Genomic DNA, 19,134 nt, shown 5'->3' with positions numbered 1-19,134 from the left:
AGTTTTTCTTCATGCGTTCCAAAGAACCCATTTTGCAGCAGGGGGAAGGACCCGGCCTTTGCCCAGGTTAATTCTGCTGCTGTTTGTGGTTTTGGGGAGGTTTTTCTACATGTGTATCTGTTTGTAACAAATCAGTTTGTTGCTGTGCTGTCTTATGTGCTTGCCTTTTAATTAAAGCATTTCTAATGTCTCCAAGTTAGGTGCATGGCACTTACTTTTCTTACCACAGGAATAAGTAAATACTTTAAATGCAGGCATCTTCCTACTGCATTAAAACGTTAGAAATTACAATCCCCAATACATTACTTTATTAGCAGTATTTCAAGCACTACACCTGACAGAAACTTCTTCCTTACTTCTTATCTGTTTTTACCATAAACACTCGACAATGCCCCCTTTACCTTGCCAGGGAAGGAATTATAAACAGTACTTGCTTTAGATCACGTGCAAGTAACTGCTGTGCATTATGCAATGTGATTAAAAGACACATGGTACAGCTTTCAGTATCTGTTGATCACTCTCAAGAGAGGTATCTTTAAGGTACCTGTTGCCACCATAGTCCAGGTACTATGTGTTGAGTAGAGACATGAAAGAACTCTGCTCATAAAATTATCTTGATTAATGAGGGCTCTATTTTGAGATGGGCTGCAGAGCCAGCTGTGATTGTAGCTGTGCACCACAAACTGCTGCTTCATACTTCCTGCAGCTTTGTGCTCCTGCCTCATCTTCTGCATAGGTTGTTACAAGGCAGATGGAAGAGTTCCTGCTTGCACAGGGTGATCTGGAATAGCGTTGCAGCCGGGATGATGCTCTGAACAATTTTGCTCAGTAACACCTGTAGTAAAGCCATGAACAGAAGACCTCACTACATTTTACACTAGTCAGCTTCACAAGAGCAAGGACTAAGAACCTTCAGATTTACATTTGAAATGCTTTCCTACCGAGCACTAAACCAGGAATTAGTGCTCACAGCACTGCTGACTTTTGTGGGCTTTGTAAAATTTATTATTTGTTTAAAACACACAGTAATGAGGCCTCTTAATATGCATAACTAGTTTCTTAAACATGATGGGCTTTTTAACTACTGATATTTCCCTGTAAATACCAAGCTTAAAAGTTGTATGAACTTAATACATAGCCAGCTAACGAGAACAGAAGGCATCTCTACTCGCTACATTACAGTGACACTGGAGCTCTGCTCAGAAAAATATTTTAAGAGTACATTTTAACACAATGATTATCTGGTCTGCATATTTAGAGTCAGGGCACTGGGTTATCTGAAGAAGAGGTAAACTGATATGGATATGGCAACTCTGCTATCCTTCAATAGCTATTTTCAGCCTAATTTCAGTGCCTAGAAGTCATTCCACCACAATACTGCTAAAAGTACTTTCCAGTGTGATACACACATTTTTTCTTAAAAATTTTATCAAATTATTGCAGTTTCAAAATTATCTACTTTTTACTTTTTCTCTAGGAATTGTTACAAATCCACATGAATAAAAGGCATTGCTTCCCAGTATTCTTGATCTGAGAGAGACAATTGCAATACACACCACCTTACAGGAAACGTAGGTGTACTGTCTGCAAGCCAACTCCTTTATTGCAATGCATGGCATTTTAACATTGCACACTATTATTTTATTGCATCATTGATGATTTCATGTTCTTTCATTTCAGTAAAAAATTACACACTGTGCTACAATTTTTTCTCCTCCCTTTTACAGCATTTCTATTGGATTCCACTCTGAAATTATACCAGGTGGTTTTTTTTTCATCACTACATTGCTTCAGGGTGACTACATATATATAATTTTCTTTGATAATTTATCATACCTCAAAGAAACAGAGAGCACTTGTAATTAAATTGCCCAGTTATACGGCCATGTGGTCTATGTAATTCCTTTTTTTGAAGCTGCATTATCTAAACTGCAGTTATGAGAAAGGCTGTAGATTAAATTAGATGAAATCACAACTCAAAATTAATGACTTACACATTCTTAATCTAAAAGTTGATAAATTAAATTAATGTTTTATCACAGGTGAACAATCAAAAGGAAGCCAATTATTTAGGACATCTTGACTTACATATTTTAAAAGTCACCTCTTGTGCAGCACATGTGTTACTTGTTCTTTATACAGGTACCTTATGAGTCTCAGCTGCAGCATTGTATCACCATCTCTTAACTGTTTTCCACACCTGTTTTTATTTTGTGGTGATCTTCCTTTGGTTTTTTTTCAGGGTTAGGATAATCATAATCAAAAAAATAACTAAAATGTACTTTCTTTTCTGAGTATTTTATTTTATTTTGGAGTGTCTTCTATATAAGCTGATGCATAAAAGCTAGTATAAACTACTGATTTTTAAAATCCCTAAGTTTCTATAGTACTAATCATACTTGAAACACACTAATTACTTGAATATTTATTGCCTCAAAAATGCACAGGTTCTTTGACAAATTAATACATGCATTGCCTTCCTTATTCAGAACAAAAATTTCTGCATAGTACTGTAGCAAGATTTCCAGATAGAAATACTATTCCTAAAATTTAAACTGATACTTTCTAAATAAGAAACAAAGTCTGTTTATGCTGTTGGGCATCAAGTATTTATAAACAAGGTGAAAAATTACTTATTAAAAAAGTTACTAACAGTGGTTTAAATCTTCTCTTTTTCTTTTTTTTCTGAGGATGATGGTCTCACTAAAATAATTATTTAGTGACAATTATTTTAATCAATAACAGTTCAATGCATGTACAAATTTCAGATTACTACTAGGTATTGGATTTTGGTAGTTAAGAAATTGAACCAGATAGACCTCTATGGTTCATTGCACATAGTTCTATGATGCTGCAATAATGCCTGTTTATTACATTTAATTACATTTTTAATCTAGTTTTCACTCACCATTACTGTTGGGAGACTATTTCAGAACTTAATTTCTGTGATTAGAAACTTATTTTTGCTTTACTGCAGAGCATTGCCTACTACTGGGACTAATTCTGACAAAGATTAACTGAAATGAGTAGGAGTTTTGCTTGGAGAAGGGCTGATGATTAAACTTTGAAATATGTAATGCATTAGGAAGCTCCCAAACTGAGATCTCAACTGGTGGGAGTTTTTATGGTTCCATTACTATAGCTCTTTTAAACACACAACGCTGAGTTAACTGTTGGTGAACCTGAACTGTCATTCCAGCCATGTTGTACCTTAGCCTGCTCCCTGCTCCCTGCAGCTGGTTTCTTTTGCAGCTCAGCACATCTTAGCTTGCCTGCCCAACTTGACTAAGCCCCAGCATTGCTGCTGTTGCCAATAAATGAAACTTTCCTTTCTGCCACGCTCTCAGTCAATGTGCAGCTGAGTGCTAGGGCTCCTTTGCAGTCCTGTCTCAACACAAAACCTGCACAATTCCAATGTGTGTTCTGGTCTCCTGCCCATCAGTAGCAGATGACAGCCATACAGCAGAATTGAGATGTGACTCATATGTGTCATTTCTCTCCATGATATTTTCTCCATGATATTATGCATTACATGTGCTTATGTCCAACTGAACAGGTGGCACTGGTGTTTACTAGAAGCTTGCAATTTCAAAAATTATTAAAAACTTTAACCTGATTAATGGTATCTGTACACAACACTGCAGAAATCAACACAGGACCTCAGAAGAGTTGGTGAAGAGATGAATTTTGAAGAAAAAGCAACCTCTGATATAAGTGGTAGGAAGAATGGATTTTTTTTTTTTAACAAACCCTACTAATTAGAGTCCCATAACTATCTGTAAGGATTACTACAGAAAATATTCCTTTGGAGCTACTTTTCTTACCATCTGTGATCTCACAAGTTTCATGCAGTCAATAAATTTACTGTTTAATGTTTGTTTGTTCTGTAGGGCACTGGGACCATGACCAAATCTTCACTGAGCAGTGGGCCTTGTTAATAAGACATGAAAAGAGGATTGCAGATCCTGAGTTGTAAAATCCAGTCACATCAGGAATTTATTAACAGTGGAGTGATGAAATCTGCTATTCATGTGTGTCAAGGCTGGTGTTTCCACTGGATTCCCTCATGTGTCATGAGAGTGAGATAAGATCCATCTTCATTCTTCACTTTTGTAACGATACTACTTTCAGCCCAGACACTTATTTCTGAAAAAGTTCCAAACTAGAAACGTGTCTATCTGAAACTGTTCAATGGGCTCTGAGGCTGTAGCTGGCAATGCAGAATGAGCACAAACACCTGCAGGCTGTGCACTCAGCAACCTTGCACCTTTGGAAGACTGGCTATAAGGACAGAGCTACTAAAGATCAGTAAAGGACCTAATTTGAAAACAAATTATGATAAATTCTGAATGAAGATTTTTCCCTTTGAAAAGGCAGAATACAACGCACATGCATTGCCTGGTGATTCAGATGTGAAGGAATGCTAAAGGAGTAGGTGACACTTATTGTGGAAGTCTAACCCATTTTCTCTGTGAGGATATTGGTGAGAGGGTTGCTGGTACAGCTCCCCTGCTGCTGGGAAGTGCCAAAGTGTGAATGCAGAGACCTGCTGTGACCACTGGTGCCTCAAAATACAGAAACGCAAAATCACAGAGTGGGTCAGGTTGGAAGGGACCACAGGAGGTCATCTGGTCCAACCTCTCTGCTCAAGCAAAGTCATCCTAGAGCACATGGCACAGGATTGTGTCCAGACACTTCTTGAATACCACCAGGAGGGAGACTTCACAACCTCTCTGGGTAATCTGTTTCAGTGGTCAGTCACCTGCATAGTATAGATGTTCTTCCTCATGTTCAGGTTAAACTTCCATGCACCAACTTCTGCAAATGAAACTGCTGAAGGATCTGGAGCACAAGTCCAGTGAGGAGCAGCTGAGGAAGCTGGGGTTGTTTAGTCTGGAGAAATGGAGGTTTACCACACTTTACAACTACCTTGAATGAGGCTGTAGATAGGTGGGGGGGTTGATCTCTTCTCCCTGCTAACAATTGATAGTGTAAGAAGAAATGGCTTCAATTGCACCAGTGGAGGTTTAAATTGGATATTAGGAAAGAATTCTTCAGTGAAAGTGTGGTCAAGGATTTGAACAAGCTGCTCATGGAAGTGAGCAGAATCACTGTCCCTTGAAGTTAAAAAAAATGTGTAGATCTGCTGCTTATGGACAAGCTTTAATGCTGGACTTGCAAGTGATAGTTAACAGTTGGACTCAATGATCCAAGAGGTCTTTTCCATCTTGTACAATTCTATGCTCCTGGCTCTTAGGGATGCATTGTTCTTGAGCTTGGAGGAAGTAGTGCTTGAATATTGACTAGCCATCCTCTCTGCAGGGCCAGTTCCCATGGGATTCTTCCAAGAAGGTCACTGAAAGTTAGCTCTCCTGAACTGCAGGGTTGCATTCTTCCTTGCTGCCCTTCCTCCCCCATGCAAGATACTGAATCTCATGGCGGCTGTAGCCAAGGCTGCCCCCAGCCCTCACATATGCAACAAAGCCTTCCCTATTTGGTAGTACATGGATGAACAGCTCACCATTACTCGTTTTTTCCTCCACCACCCGTGTCAGGAAGCTGTGGCCAACAATTTCCAGAAACCTCCTGGACTGTTTGTGCCTTGCCATGTTCTTCCTCCAGCAGATGTCAGAGTGGTTGAAGTCCCCCACAAGAGCCAGTGCCTGTGACTTTGTGGCTGCTTCCAGCTGTCTGTAAAAGGCCTCACCTACTTCCTCCCTGTGATCAGATGGCCTGCAGCAAACACCACACAGTCCCACCCTTACCAGTCTGCTCTTTAAACCCAACCTATAAACTCTTGACTTGTTCATCACCCACCAAAGACAGAGCCTTATTCAATCCAAGTGTTGCCTCGTCACAGAGAGGGCAACTCCAGCTCTGCCCCTCCCAAGTCTGGGTTTCCTGAAGGGTGTGTGGCCCTTCACACAAGATAGAGCAGCTCTGAATGATGACAGATAGCCCTGTGCTTTGAATGCCAAAGAAGCAAATAGCTTCACTAGAATTCATACTTTGCCCCACTGTTGTTAGCAACAGAAAGGTTTTGCTGGAAAAATTAAAATTAGCACGGACACAGTCTGGTAGAATTGTATTCCTTCTGGTTTTGAGAATGATGTAAGTTCTCTTTAAAGGATAGACCTACAACATCAAATATTCAGAAAGATTCTTAGCAGAAAAAATAAATACACACCAGTGCACAATGCACACAGAAGAATTAGTTAGCTGACATTTATAATATATATGTAATTATGTGAACTTGAATGAGTAAATTCAGGTGCATGTGTGTAATAAAACTGTATTTAAAAAGCTTGGCCTCCCGTTGGTCCTCTTCTCTAGGGAATGCAATGGTATATCTGGAACAGCCAAGCTGTTACTAAACAGTGGGGAAATTGCTTTTGAAACTTGTGCTTGCAAAAAATGTTTTTCCTTGATGTGCAAATCAATTTGCTTTTGGGGGTGCAAGGATGCAAACAAACGTTTTTCTTCAAATGAAAAATTTTTAAAAAGTGATTCTGTAGCAGACTAATTGGTTTGCTATCTAAAATGTTTTGTTTCACGCCTGATTTCTTTTCTAAATGTATAAATACCAGCTAGTGTTTTAAAGCTTCTGTAACTGTGAATGGCTCCGCTGTCCCTCACTGCAAGCTACATTTTTATTACTTCTTCCCAAGAAGTTTATTTTGCTGACATAGGCCCTAATCCAGTAAAGTGTTAAAACATATGCTTAATTTTAAGCAAGTTGAATAAAGCCAACAAAACTTTCCTATGCCTAAATCTAAGTACAAATTTGTGTTTGGCTTAGCTGGGGTTATAGTTTCTGGGTTATGGTCTAGAGGGCTTTGTGTGTTTTGCAGAATGAATGCCCTCCTGAAGGAAGAACAGAGTTTTGTGGAGTTTTAAGGTATTTTGCTATATATCGGAAGATCTTAAGATGAAAAAAGTGCCAACAAGTGAACACTAAAATTTTTGGAGATGAATGCACTCCTTTAAATATGTATGTCATGCATCTCCTAAAAAACTTGCCACAATTTCCTCTTCTTTCACTATGTTACAATGTAGTAGCTGAAAACAGGTGCAGTGGTAGCTGATGGTTTTCACAAATGATTACTGTCTTTTCTCGATTGGTTTTCCTAGTTGCATCAAGAATTTTACCTTGGAAAAGAGGTGATCTTTCTTCATGCTAGTGAGCTGATGATTTGGAAGTTTAGTATTTCTTAATATTTTGTTCTGTGATACGGAAACATTTTTAATTGTGTGTGCACACAAGTGATCTTTTCCACAGAAAGGGTGAAACCACAGAAGATTATGACTGAAATGCAGCTCAATTTGGAACTTGAAAGTCACACAAGTATAACAGGAACTTGAGGATTCTGATGCAGTAGCTAGAGGACAACTGGTAACATAGAGAAATACATTCCCACAATTTTCATTTCTGCTGGCAGTCTCGGACAGACCTAGGACACAGTGGACCTGGAATAAGCTGCCTTCTCCTAACAAGGGCTTGCACAAGATCCAGAAGGAAACAATCCAGTACAGTGCATACATAAGCTCACATGACTGACTGTTTTGTTACACTAGTGGGTTTTCCACTCAAAAGGGGGACCCAGTACCCTCTTCTTCAAAACTGACTTTGTCTAATACCTATCAGCATTACAAAGCTCTGAGCTGCCTTTTTTTTTTAATGTGGGATGGCTTAAAGGCTTTGTGTGTTTCATTTGTACCATGCAAGCTGTCAAGTACTGCAGCTGAAGAGAAGAAGGAATGCAGAGAATTTGTACTAAGCTTTAATATTCCTTAATAGCAGGCACAGGATTTGTTCAGAGAGTTTTGTTATTGGGCGATAAGGTAATTACAGCGGTGGCCAGAAGAAGACAGAGAAATATAATGCCATTAAACATTTAGGTTTAGAGAGTACTTTAGGCTCTTTTTTAAAATATGCTAGCTACCTACAAACAGCCTCCTTCACATTTAGGAAAATTTAAACATAACATAATTATTGCACCTTGTGTGTTAACATTTATAGTAAGATTAAGTATCTTGCAGTTTTCACTCTGACTTCTCACATTTACAGAATGTGTAAAGGGAAGGGATTTGGCTGAAGTCACTGAGACAGAAGAGGTTAAAATCAGTAGCTAGAGAAAGAAAGAGCTGTAAGACATTCTGCAAGGGTTTTTACTATGAAAACATTCATGCCTGATTTGTATCTGGAACAGGCAAGTCATTTGTTTGGACTTCAAGGTAGGTTTCCTGTCTCAACTCAGCAAGTTATACCTGTCCAGAAACACTTCAACCCGTTCTTTGTCTCAGGTTTCAACACAACATAAAGTTTAAGCAAGTGATTGAAAGGTATTTGAATAGAGATGGACTTTAGCAAGAGTCTAAAGGTGTCTTGCTGATCAAGACTCTAGAGACATGTACAAACTCTATACCAGTATTACATAAATCTTAAGAAAAGTGGAATACATTTTTATCATTACTTTCTACTTTATTTCCCACAAAGCATAGGAAACAGTGGATTTGGGAAGAAACATAATCAGTGTTTCTCCTGAAGTATTTTGAAGCCTCAAATGGTCTTGGCTTTTTATATTTTATGTTGTTGAATTATCATAAAACAGTTTAATGAAAAAAGTTTATCATAGCATTAAGTAATACTAAATTTGTCTCCCTAGTAGCTATTGACTCAACTGTATGTCATATGAGCATATGAGCTTTTATTCACACATTTTTAATTCTCTTATTCAGAGCACTGAAAGATGTGTCAAGGATGCACTTTTCCCTACTTAAAAGACTAATTTATTATGACCATCTTTCCCACTTTTTAAAACAATTATTGAAAAAAAAAATCAGAATTTCTTTGGGTAGACAAAGATATTTTCCTTCAAGTGTAAACATTCTCCCAATATGCTCATTATCAATATAAACAAGTGTGGGTTTTTTAATGTATTAAAATAAGTCTTACCAAGTCTCAAACCCTGCTATTTCTATATGTCATTTTAATACATAGACTACAATAATGCTCTGCTGTAACACAGGTCCCTATGCTTTTACCACTGAAAAGCCTGGTTAGGCTGGGTGTCCTCAAAATCTCAATGGATTTTCCTTCAGCAAAGGCCTTATCCAAATCTTGTGAAGCTGCTAGAACTCGTGAACGACCAAGGCACCTCTTAATCACATCCTTATCGCAAATGTCATGTTTGCGCTCCACTCCCAAACAGATGAGCTGCTAGGAAGTGAAAAAGCCGGTGCTATCTTGAAGAAAGGACGGCAGCAACCTGGAAAAGAGGGGAGGCTCAGCAGTAATAACAGGAGCTGTTTGTGTTCTGCAGATTGCAAAGGAAAACATCGGGGCACAACAGCTTTTTGTAACTGCACCCAGCCGGTAACTTCCATGTGGAATGGGAGAGTACAGTGCCTGAAATTGCTTGTGAAATAAGGTGAATTTCTGTATTTCCTTGTCATGTTATTAATTCAAATTCTAATTGTTTTTGTAGGAGAAGCTGTGGTTGCAACCTCAGGCTAGCAGCTTGCAAGGACTGTCCTTGGCCAATGAATGCTACTTCTGTTTTTGTCACCCTTTCAATAGGAGGACGGACAGACCTCCTATCTAGAAGAACAAAAAATAAATTGCCAGTTGAATGTTCAATGGAAAAGGGTCTTTAAAGCTGCCAATGCCACCTTCTGCTGTGGAAGATGACTTTTAAACTCAATTGCAGAAATAATTATGCCAGTTGTTGTGGATTTTAACTGGACTCCTCCTCTTACCTTTTATAAAGAGCATTCTCAGGCAATTTCAGCAACAGAATTGCCAGTAGCAAGCTGATGAAATTGACTGTACTTTGTAGAAATAGCTTTTCTGTACAATATATTAAGAATCATTCCCCAAGCCTATTCAAAATTTCATTTTCTAGCAGGGAAAAATATAAACACTCTGATGAAGGTTTAAAAAACATGAACTCATACCTTCTATGGCAAAAAGGGGGGTAATCTCTAAAATCTTAAGGGAAAGATGCAAAGCCTGTGCCTCACTGGTGACAGAGCTTAGATTTGCACCATGGTAAGTTACACACAGAATGTACTATTAGATAGATCTGCCTGGTTCTTGTTTCAGATACACAGGAAAACAGTTAATTTCTGAATCTCACTGCAAAAACCCGATTTCCTAAATAGTTGTGCCTTGAGATTTTGGAAAGGTGCTAAAAACTGATCCAAAATTAGCTGCTATAGGAGAAGAGCTACTTTAGCAACAGGCTCAGACATAGATGTGGTGAGGGGAGCCTGGAAAAGAGGCGGGGGGGGGGACAGTGCAGCTCACTCACATGATCCCAGTGCTTAAGCATTGCAGTAAATTCTGCTGATAGCACAGTAAGAAGTGGTCTCACTTTCCTGTGCTAAATCCCTGTTTTAGCAACTGTAGGCAAAAGGGTCAAATATTTAACTTGGTATTAGACTTAGCAAAATAAACTGAGTTTCTTGTGCAAAAAACATATTCATGTAAGTTTATTATCCTATCTGTCTGAAAGGTCAGGAATGGCTTAACAAAGTTTGAAACAGTTGTACTGGAAGAGCTGAAGAGCGGGGTTCTTGAGCAATGACCAGACAGACCATGCCTACAGACCATGTCTACAGCATAGGTGGCAAAAGAGAAAGGTTTGATTAATGTACCCAAACACTGGGAGTGGGGCAAGCCCTGGTACAGCTGTGACCTGATGTTCCCACTGCACCTTCTTTCTAGGTGCCCTATTACCCGTTATTGCTGTAATGGACTGCAATAATTTCTGTTTGAGGAAATACTATTTTGTTTACAATGAACAAACAAATCTCAGTGACTCTCAACCCTGTATAAGCATGACACAAGACAGGCTGAGTAATAAGGTTTGGACACAGGTATTTCATGCTCCATGCTGCTGATGTACAAAAGAACTGCAGACTTCTCTGTTGCAGCTTATGAAAGCAACTGATTCTTACTGGAATGTACATACATGCACAGACACACACACCCCTATATTCCCACATTTTGTGAGGGGAAAAAGGCTGTCTTCCTCTTCCCCTTTTTTCTATTTTTTCCTCCATCACAGCATAACAACTCACTATTAGACCCCTTGGTATTTTCTCTCTCCCTACCTACTCCAAGCAGTCAGTCCTTGCAGTTGCTTCCCTCGGGATTCTGACAGCTTTAACCAAATGTAGTTGAGAGGGTTTTTTTTCACTAATTAATGCTTTCATTTAGAAAATGCATTTCCAATCATTTCTGCAAATATCCATTGTTTCAATGGCAAGGTTGTCTTTATTTCTTGTAACAGAACACTTAGCCTAAATTGTCATGAGTAATTTAGTTCCTGCTACAGCATGCTAGATTTTTTATTAGTCTCTGTCATTCAGTGTTGCAATTGTTAATTGGCCAGTCTAACAGCTGAGTCTTACAAAGAAAGCGCAGCTCTCTCTTGTCACACCACTGAAATGGATAGTGCAGGGGACAGTTTTAAGGTTTGAGATGATTATGGCCTGCCCATTTTGTAGTACCTTTCACACACTGGCATCTGTGGGAAATCACTGGTGCCTCTGGGAATTAAGGTGGTGGAGAAAATCTTTCTCCCTATTAATTCCAGCCTAGTCCCACTGTGTGGGAAGACCTGAAAGCTTCAGTACGTCCCTTTCCTTGCCAGGTCCCATTCTAGGTTACAGGATTTCAGGCAATTTCTTTCTGCTATAGATAATAAAGATTACTTTAAAATTATTTCTGTGTTTGACTTTTGTGTCTGTATTTTTTTGAGTAAGATGACACTAGATGGATGGACTATTGTTAGACAACATGGACAGCACCTGCTCACTGCAGGGATGAAGGAGGATGATTCAAGAGATGCAGGAGGAAAGCAAACATAGGAAGAATAAGGAGTAGATAGTGTAAGGTATCACAACTCTGAAACTCAACTGATTTACTGGATGTTTTTACAATTTAATGAGAAAGTTGTCTTTTCATTGAAGTTGAAACTTACCAAATCACAGAAATTCAAAGACCTACTTGGACAGCCCACGAAAATTGAGGATGCATAATGTGGTCTGAGCCAGAGTGTTGGTGGAGCTGAGAGCGGAAGAGGGATCCACCAGCATACCGGGCCCTGTTCGCCTGGCGACATTTTTGGGAGATGATTAATCAGGGCTCTACCTCAGAGGGATGATGGAAATCACGTACTCTGAGTAATGTGGAGTAAGCGCTCCTATTTCTTATAGAAAGCGTCTGACAATTCCCTCGAAATAACCGTTTTGGTTATAAACTGGGGGGGGGGGGGGGGGGGGCGGGCTTAATTAATATTAATTTTCTTAGGGGTTTTTTTCCCCTTGCAGATGCTGCCCTTCTTTCCCCAGCCCATTCTGACCCTGCTTGCTTTCCAGGCGGGCAGCCCACCTACGCGCCACCGCCTCTTCCCCCTCTCTCTCCTGTGGCGCCGGGCAGGCGGAGCGGTGGCGGCAGGGAAGGAAGGAGCCGCTGTGTGTTCCCACGTCCCCCCGGTGTCCCTCTGTCCCGGTGCCGTCCCGCCGCTGTCCCGGTTCTGAGGCGGCGGCCCCGCTCCCGCTCGCTCTCGCGCCCCGCCCTGAGGGCGGAGCCGGCGGAGGCACCGCCCGCGCACCCCCCCCCGCCCCCCACGCCCGCCCCGGCGCCCATTGGCGCGCGGCGCATCCCCGTTAGCGCTCGCGGCGCGGTCTCGCGATGCTGGGGCCGCCGCCGCCATATTGTCGCTCTATTTTGATTCGGAGCGCAGAGAGCGCGGGGGGAGGGGGCCGGGAGCGGCGCGCGGCCCCAGCGGCGGCTCCGGCTGAGCGGGAGCGGCGCCGCCACAGCCACCGTACACAGCCCTCACACAGCCCCAGCCCACCTCGCCCGCCGCCGCGGCAGCACGGACCCCCCTGCCCTCCTTCCTCCTACTCCTCCTTCCTCCGCCTCCTCCCCCCGCGGAGCGGAACGACGGCGGCGGGAGGCTGTGGAGAGGGTCGGGTCGGCGGGGTCCCCCCTGCCGGGCGGAGGCGGCGGCGGCGCTGGTGGCGGTAGTGGCGGCGGTAGTGGCGGCGGCTGCTGCCGTGGTGGTGGGGGAGGCGGCGGCGGAGGAGGAGGCGGAGGAGGAGGCGGAGGAGGAGGAGGAGGAGGAGAAGCGGCAGCAGGGTAAGGCTGACCCCGCCGAGACGGGCCTGGTGGCGGCTCCCCGGGCCGGTTTCCTGGTCCCATCCCTGGGGGGCTGCAGGGAGAGGCGCGGGGGGCCGGCAGGGGCGGGGGGCCCGGGGCTTCCGCGGCCGCTCAGCGCGCCCCGGGCTGTGCCAGGGTGAGGAAGACAGGGAAGGCCTGTGCGAGGGGAGGGAGCAGCCCCAGCACCCCTCTCCTGCCGGCGTGCTGGGGCGGGGTGGGAGAGCGAGGACGGGAAGGCTCCGCGCAGCGGGGCGTTCGGAGAGAGATGGAAACTTATTTTCCTTCGCGAGTCGCTGGAGCTTCCCGACGCGGGGAGAGATCGAGGGGCTGCGGCTGCCCGGGGAGGGGCGGGAGCTGCCAGCGGGCTCGCCTGGCTGCGGGAGGGAGGGGGAGAGAGAGAGGAGAGAGGGAGGGGCTGGCCCGGCGCCTGGCAGGTGACAGGTGTGAGTGCGCCGGGCGAAACTCCGCCATTTGAGGATGAGTACCCGAATGTCTGAGGTGGGAGTTGTGCCCCGTGTCTTTGCGGGGGCTGGCTGGGCTCGATTCCATATATAGTATATTTGGGACGTTGGTTTCCATTATTCGAGTCAATTTAGTTGTCGAGTAGAAATTCTTGAAATGGCTCTGATAAGAGGGGTTTTGCAGAGTGGAGATGCATAGTGCTTCTCGTTTTCTTCCCTTTTTCTGTTTTGTCCTTCTGAGAGACGTGGGAACGCTCTGCGGAGGTGTGTAGTACTCTGTCGCATTCATTGGAAGGCTCGTATGAAAGTCTGAATGCTCAGTCCTGTTAGATGCAGGCAAGGCCTTCAGGGCAGAAACCTGGTGTTCTTTGTGCTGTGCCTGGTGGCTCGGCAGGGCCTGGTTTGTTCCCAGACCTGTGGGTGTTTCTGTATTAATGATGGTAAGCACATACATAAAAAAAGGAATTCCACAGGGATGCTTCTTAGCAAGGAGTGGGTTTCAGGTGTGGTTTTCTAGTCATAAGTTTAGGATATCTGATACAGACTTGATAAAGCAGTTTCTGAAGTTCACCTGTAGAACGCTGAAAATGGTACTGCATATAATTTTCAATACTCTCACATATGCCTTCTAAACATCAGCATAAGTCAGATAGAGTCTTAGACTGTTCAAATTAGTTCATGTCACGATTTTACCCACCCAAATGGTACAGTTTGTACACCACTATATAAGGAGGGCTAACGATGCTGTAGCAATAGCATTATATTCACTATTGGCCACAGTTTGCTGAAATCAGGAATAATTTTCAGCTTAGCTATTGATTTGCCAGATAATTGGGCATTTGTGTTTCACATACAAATTTCAATTATTTGTTCTTTGCCTATACTGTTGTGAGTGTATACAGTTACAACTGTAATTGTATGCTGGTACCTGCTTTTGGCAAGAGGGAAGTTCCACTGACACCTTACATGTCATCAGCTTCAGTGAGTCCTCCTCTCCATTTTAACTGAAAATTTAAGTCGGTTGTGACTGTGATCCCCATGTTAAACTTGGGTATTCTTAACTGTAGATAGTACCTTGATTTGTGCTGCCGCATAATGAAGCCTCAGTTGAGTCTCAATTTCTTGTAAAAACTGAGAAGACCTGGGTGTTTTTTCTCATGTTGCTTCACAGGGGAGAGAGCCTCCAAAGGGGAAGAGGTAAGGAAGGTGGTTGGGGGAGGTACTCAGTCTAGGTCATCCCAGTTTTGTGTTTAAGAGATACTTGATAAAGATCATCCCTGTCATTACATGTGGGGGCAGTGCCATCTTGCTATGCTGTGCTATGCTACCTTTGCTTATGCCAGCTTTTCACATCTTTGTGAAATGCAAACCACTTATCTTTCTCAATACAAGAGAAGTCAAATGGTTCTACTCTCTTCCTTTATGTCTGCTGATAGAATAATAGAATTCTTGAAAATGGGCACTCTTCCTATGACAGTGTCCTGGTGGACACTTCTCTTTTCCAGCAGTGACAGAATGGAAGTAGATAGTGGTTTTCTGCACCATGGCATTGCTTTGAAGGCCAAGGTCTTGTGTTGTTTTGTAATGGTTTTTGGTGTTATAGGTAACTTGTTTTTTGAGTCTTGTGGAATTAAACCTGTCATCTGTTCAAGAGATTATTCTCAGAAAAAAAAAGGTTTTTTTTTTGCTAGGTAGCTTAAAGAGCTATTGGCGAACTATTTCTTTGTGAGAGTGTATTTTGAAACATAAAACTATGTTACTGTTCATCCTGTTGCAAGTGCTGCCTTCCTTATCATGATCTCCATGGTTTGAAACACTGGAAGAAATAAGTTGGTCAGACGTGACCTCAAGTTTATGAAATGACTGTAAATTTAGGACTGCGGGATCAGGCTGATCTTTTCTGAACTGCTGCAAGCGGAATGCTGAACCATGTTACTGTTGGTGCTTTTACAGAAAACAGAACAAAAATTCCAGTGATTCAGAACTGGATTTTTTTAAAGCTGCATTCAAAACTCAAATATTTAAATGTTTGACATGAAAGGTAACTTTTTTACCATGAATGTATACAGTGATTCAAGTTGGGTTTTTCTCACTTCATTGGTGTAGTAGGTTATCTCAATTGGGCAAGTGTGTGCTTTCTATTTCAAGGAGGAGAAATGCTGTTGGATGCTCTAAGGCATCTTGAACCCTTCTTTGTAACCTGGTCTGGTTTGGATTTCACATATTTAAATGCAACTGTGAAAGCAAGGAAGCTGTCAGATTGGATAATATTTTTTTATAAACTTTCCAATGTCATCAGGTGTTTTTCAGTATAATAGTTGTTTCAGTTTCACCCTCTCTTGAGAATGCTTAGCAGAAAATCACTGACATAATATTGATGCTTTCCTTGACAGAAGTTTTTGTAGACATTTATCCTAATTATAATAAAATTAGGGATTTATTTTTATTGAACTGATCAGTAAGTAAAACTCTCAATCAAGAAATTACTGCAAATGCTATACAGACATTTACTGAGTTTTCTGGTTTCTGTTACACTGCCTTTAGGTGGTGTTCCTTAATTGGTAGTAATTGGATTCTAGTGAAACCAAGTGAAATAGCCTGACATAAGTAAAGTTAAAAGATCTGTGGGGTTTGTGTGTAGTATCATGATATTCTTGGAACACGACCATTGCTAAATGAACGGCATCACTTGCTATATTCTTGTTGCCATAGGTACAGTTAAGGAATACTTAAATACATAATATTTTTAGAATGTATTAGGTTTTTTTGTTGTTGCAAGAAGTCAAGCATAATTTGGTAATGTGCTAAAAAAATTGTAAGTTAATACCTAGTCAGACAATTTTACCGCACAAATACTTTTTTTTTGTTTGAAATATGCATTCTACTCTTAGAAAAATGCTATGTGGAATCAATTTTTGTAGCAATGTGCAAAATGTGTAGCTCTTTTCTATTCTAAGCACAGATGAAGATCAGATTTCGCTGTCTTTAGTGATGAGTGGTTTAAAACTCATCCAGATCCTGGTTGTACTATGAACAGAATTTAATTTTTCCATTATTTAAAAATCAGTGTTTCAGCATGGATTTAAACCTTGTGCTCCCTTTAGTGTTTAAAAAAGCATTACCTTGGAATACTCCACAGCAGAAGAAAAATGTAGGTTGTATATGTGAATTTTTTAAAAATGATCACCCAAGCAACTCGGACTGTACACCTTTTAGTCATGATATTGTTAGGTTTGCTAGAATTTGCCAAAAATAGGACAAAGCCACTTTATATGCTCACTGCTTTGATGATTAACTTAAGGTAGATTACCACTTAAATGCAAAGTATCCTATGCTTGTTCCAGAATTAATCAAATCTGCTGCTATGTGGTGCTGGCTGCCTGGTCTTCTGAGGCTGCCAATGGAGAAGGCAGAATTCAACCTGCTTTTACTCTCATTGAAAGCATGAATTCAAGTTACTTTTTTCTACAAAGCTGCCAGTTTTCACAAAAGTTGTAGAACCCTTTTTATCTGTGGGATTTTGTATTCCTTTAAAATGCACTTGAAAATAATCAGAGGATGCAAGTAGTTATTAAAAGGACAAACAAAACACATAAATGCAGTTTCTTTAAGAAGCATTAGTTAACTGGATGTGCTAGAAAATAAATTTTTGCAGTTTGGGAGTTCAGAATTAGCTGTTCTCTTGTGGATAAAATATTGAGATGCACCTATTTTCTGTAGGGGTTTTTAAGAAATAGTTGCTGGTTTAATATATTTGTATAGTGATTAACTGTCTTTAATTTGCTTTTCTAAAGTCACAAATCTTGAGCAATCATATTTCATTTAATCTTGTGTCTCAGTAAATTTTGAGCACATCAAAATTTCAGCAGAGAAATTAGCCAAGGGGTCAAGGTGTGAAAGATTTTACATTATAATAATGTTGAACAAAAACTCGTTAAAGTTGATGGCTTCATTAAGATCCTCTCTTTAGGGGAAAGTTTTGCATGAATTTAGCAGTTACCTGTACTTAGCTGCCAGGTTGTCTGTGGAGTAAGAAGCAGGTATGAAGTGCTGTACTCTTTCCTCCAGTCAGTAGTTAGAGGATGTGACAGGTTAAGTATATTGTGGCCAGTGCTTGGGAGAGAGTGGTAAGATAATAGGCGTCTGGGATAGAGGTGGAATGTGACTAATTGGAGCACAAGGGCATGGCTGAGACACAGAGAAATCTGGGAAGCGAGACTCTACTACTTCTGCACTTCTTGGGACAGCATCCTGAAGAAAAATCTCATTAAAATAGGTTCTTAAGAAGATGAAGACTGAAAAAAAAAAAGATTTGGTGATATTGTTGTTTCCACTCATGACAGAGCCTCTTGGGCTGTGGCACCTCTTGTGTTTGTGTGGATCTGATTCAACAGGAGTGCCCAGACTGGCACAGTGTGTGAAGCAGCACAGGGCAAGAATGTGCATGAGTGAGGGAGGAGTCACGTAAGTGTGTAAGACATACATGTTTTTCTCAAAATACACCATCAAAAACATTATTGTTACATCGTGTATAGTTAGAGTTTCTTTAGGTAATGTGACTTACATGTTGGTTCCATGCTGGTAGTATACTTCAGTCATGTCTCTGTGGGCTGTTGCATGCAATGGTACATGTGATGAACTCCCAGGTCTAACTGATTTATTTGTGAAGGTGAGCCATGGTAGTATCAAATTGTTTTAGTAAACCTGAAATTATTTGCTTTTTAATATAGATTTATTACAGACTAAAGATTTTATGGAGTTTTTTGAGTCTAGAAGTAAGTATTTGCCTGGTACACCTCTATTTTGTCCACAATGCTAGTAAAAGTGTGTAAGAATTCGCTGGCAGATGGGAAATACTCTTTAACAGCAACGGTTTAATTTTATTTGCTGCAGCTCGTCTTTATTTCTCAAGAATATGCTTTCGTGTTATCGGGTATTTTCATAAGTGACTTGTAGAAAGATCAAGCATAAATATGTTTAGGGAGTAACTCTTAGAGACTGTCAAAGCTAGGGCTTTAGAATGCATTTTTCAAAGGAAATTACACTGTGTGTAAAAATCCCATGCTTATTCATCAGTTTATCAGCATGTTCTCAGAATGCCTTTTTAACAGGGTAAATGAGACAGGTTTAGTAAAGTAACTAAAAAAATACATTAGGTTTCAAAATTTAACTACACCACAGACATTAGTTACTGATCTGATGCCTCAGGAGCTGTGAGTGACATGTACATTCAGATAAATCATCTCTCTTCTTGAAGCTGTTGGTGTTCTGGAAATTGATTTCTGTTTTGTACTGAAGGCTAGAAATGCAGAAAAGTCTTTCCATGTGTAAGTCCTATGCCTGATTTCCCCAGGTAGAAAAAAATTAACTATTTTAACTAATATTAAACTAACATTAACTATTTTAACTAAAATTAACTATTTTAACTAAAATTTAAAATTTATCTATATATAGGGGGAAAGGCACACAATTAAAGAAATACGTAAGTTGTACAGTGTG

General features: G+C 41.0%; 1 protein-coding gene across 2 annotated transcripts in view; it reads left to right on the top strand.

Moving 5' to 3' along the window:
• The first annotated feature begins 12,759 nt into the window (after window positions 1–12,759).
• Window positions 12,760–19,134, top strand: part of TAB2 (TGF-beta activated kinase 1 (MAP3K7) binding protein 2) — a 61,317-nt gene continuing 54,942 nt past the window's right edge. The window contains exon 1 of one of the 2 annotated variants that reach the window (XM_036380457.2): window positions 12,760–13,153. The gene's annotated coding sequence lies outside the window, so the exon portion shown is untranslated. Of the gene's footprint in view, window positions 13,154–13,220; window positions 13,311–19,134 lie in introns of those variants that run through there. The other variant, XM_054514346.1, reaches the window with a different exon arrangement.

This window comes from Molothrus ater, chromosome 3, assembly GCF_012460135.2.
Source record: "Molothrus ater isolate BHLD 08-10-18 breed brown headed cowbird chromosome 3, BPBGC_Mater_1.1, whole genome shotgun sequence".
Lineage (NCBI taxonomy): Eukaryota > Metazoa > Chordata > Aves > Passeriformes > Icteridae > Molothrus > Molothrus ater.
Note: the sequence above shows the minus strand (reverse complement) of the source record. Positions and strands in the feature narration are given on the sequence as shown.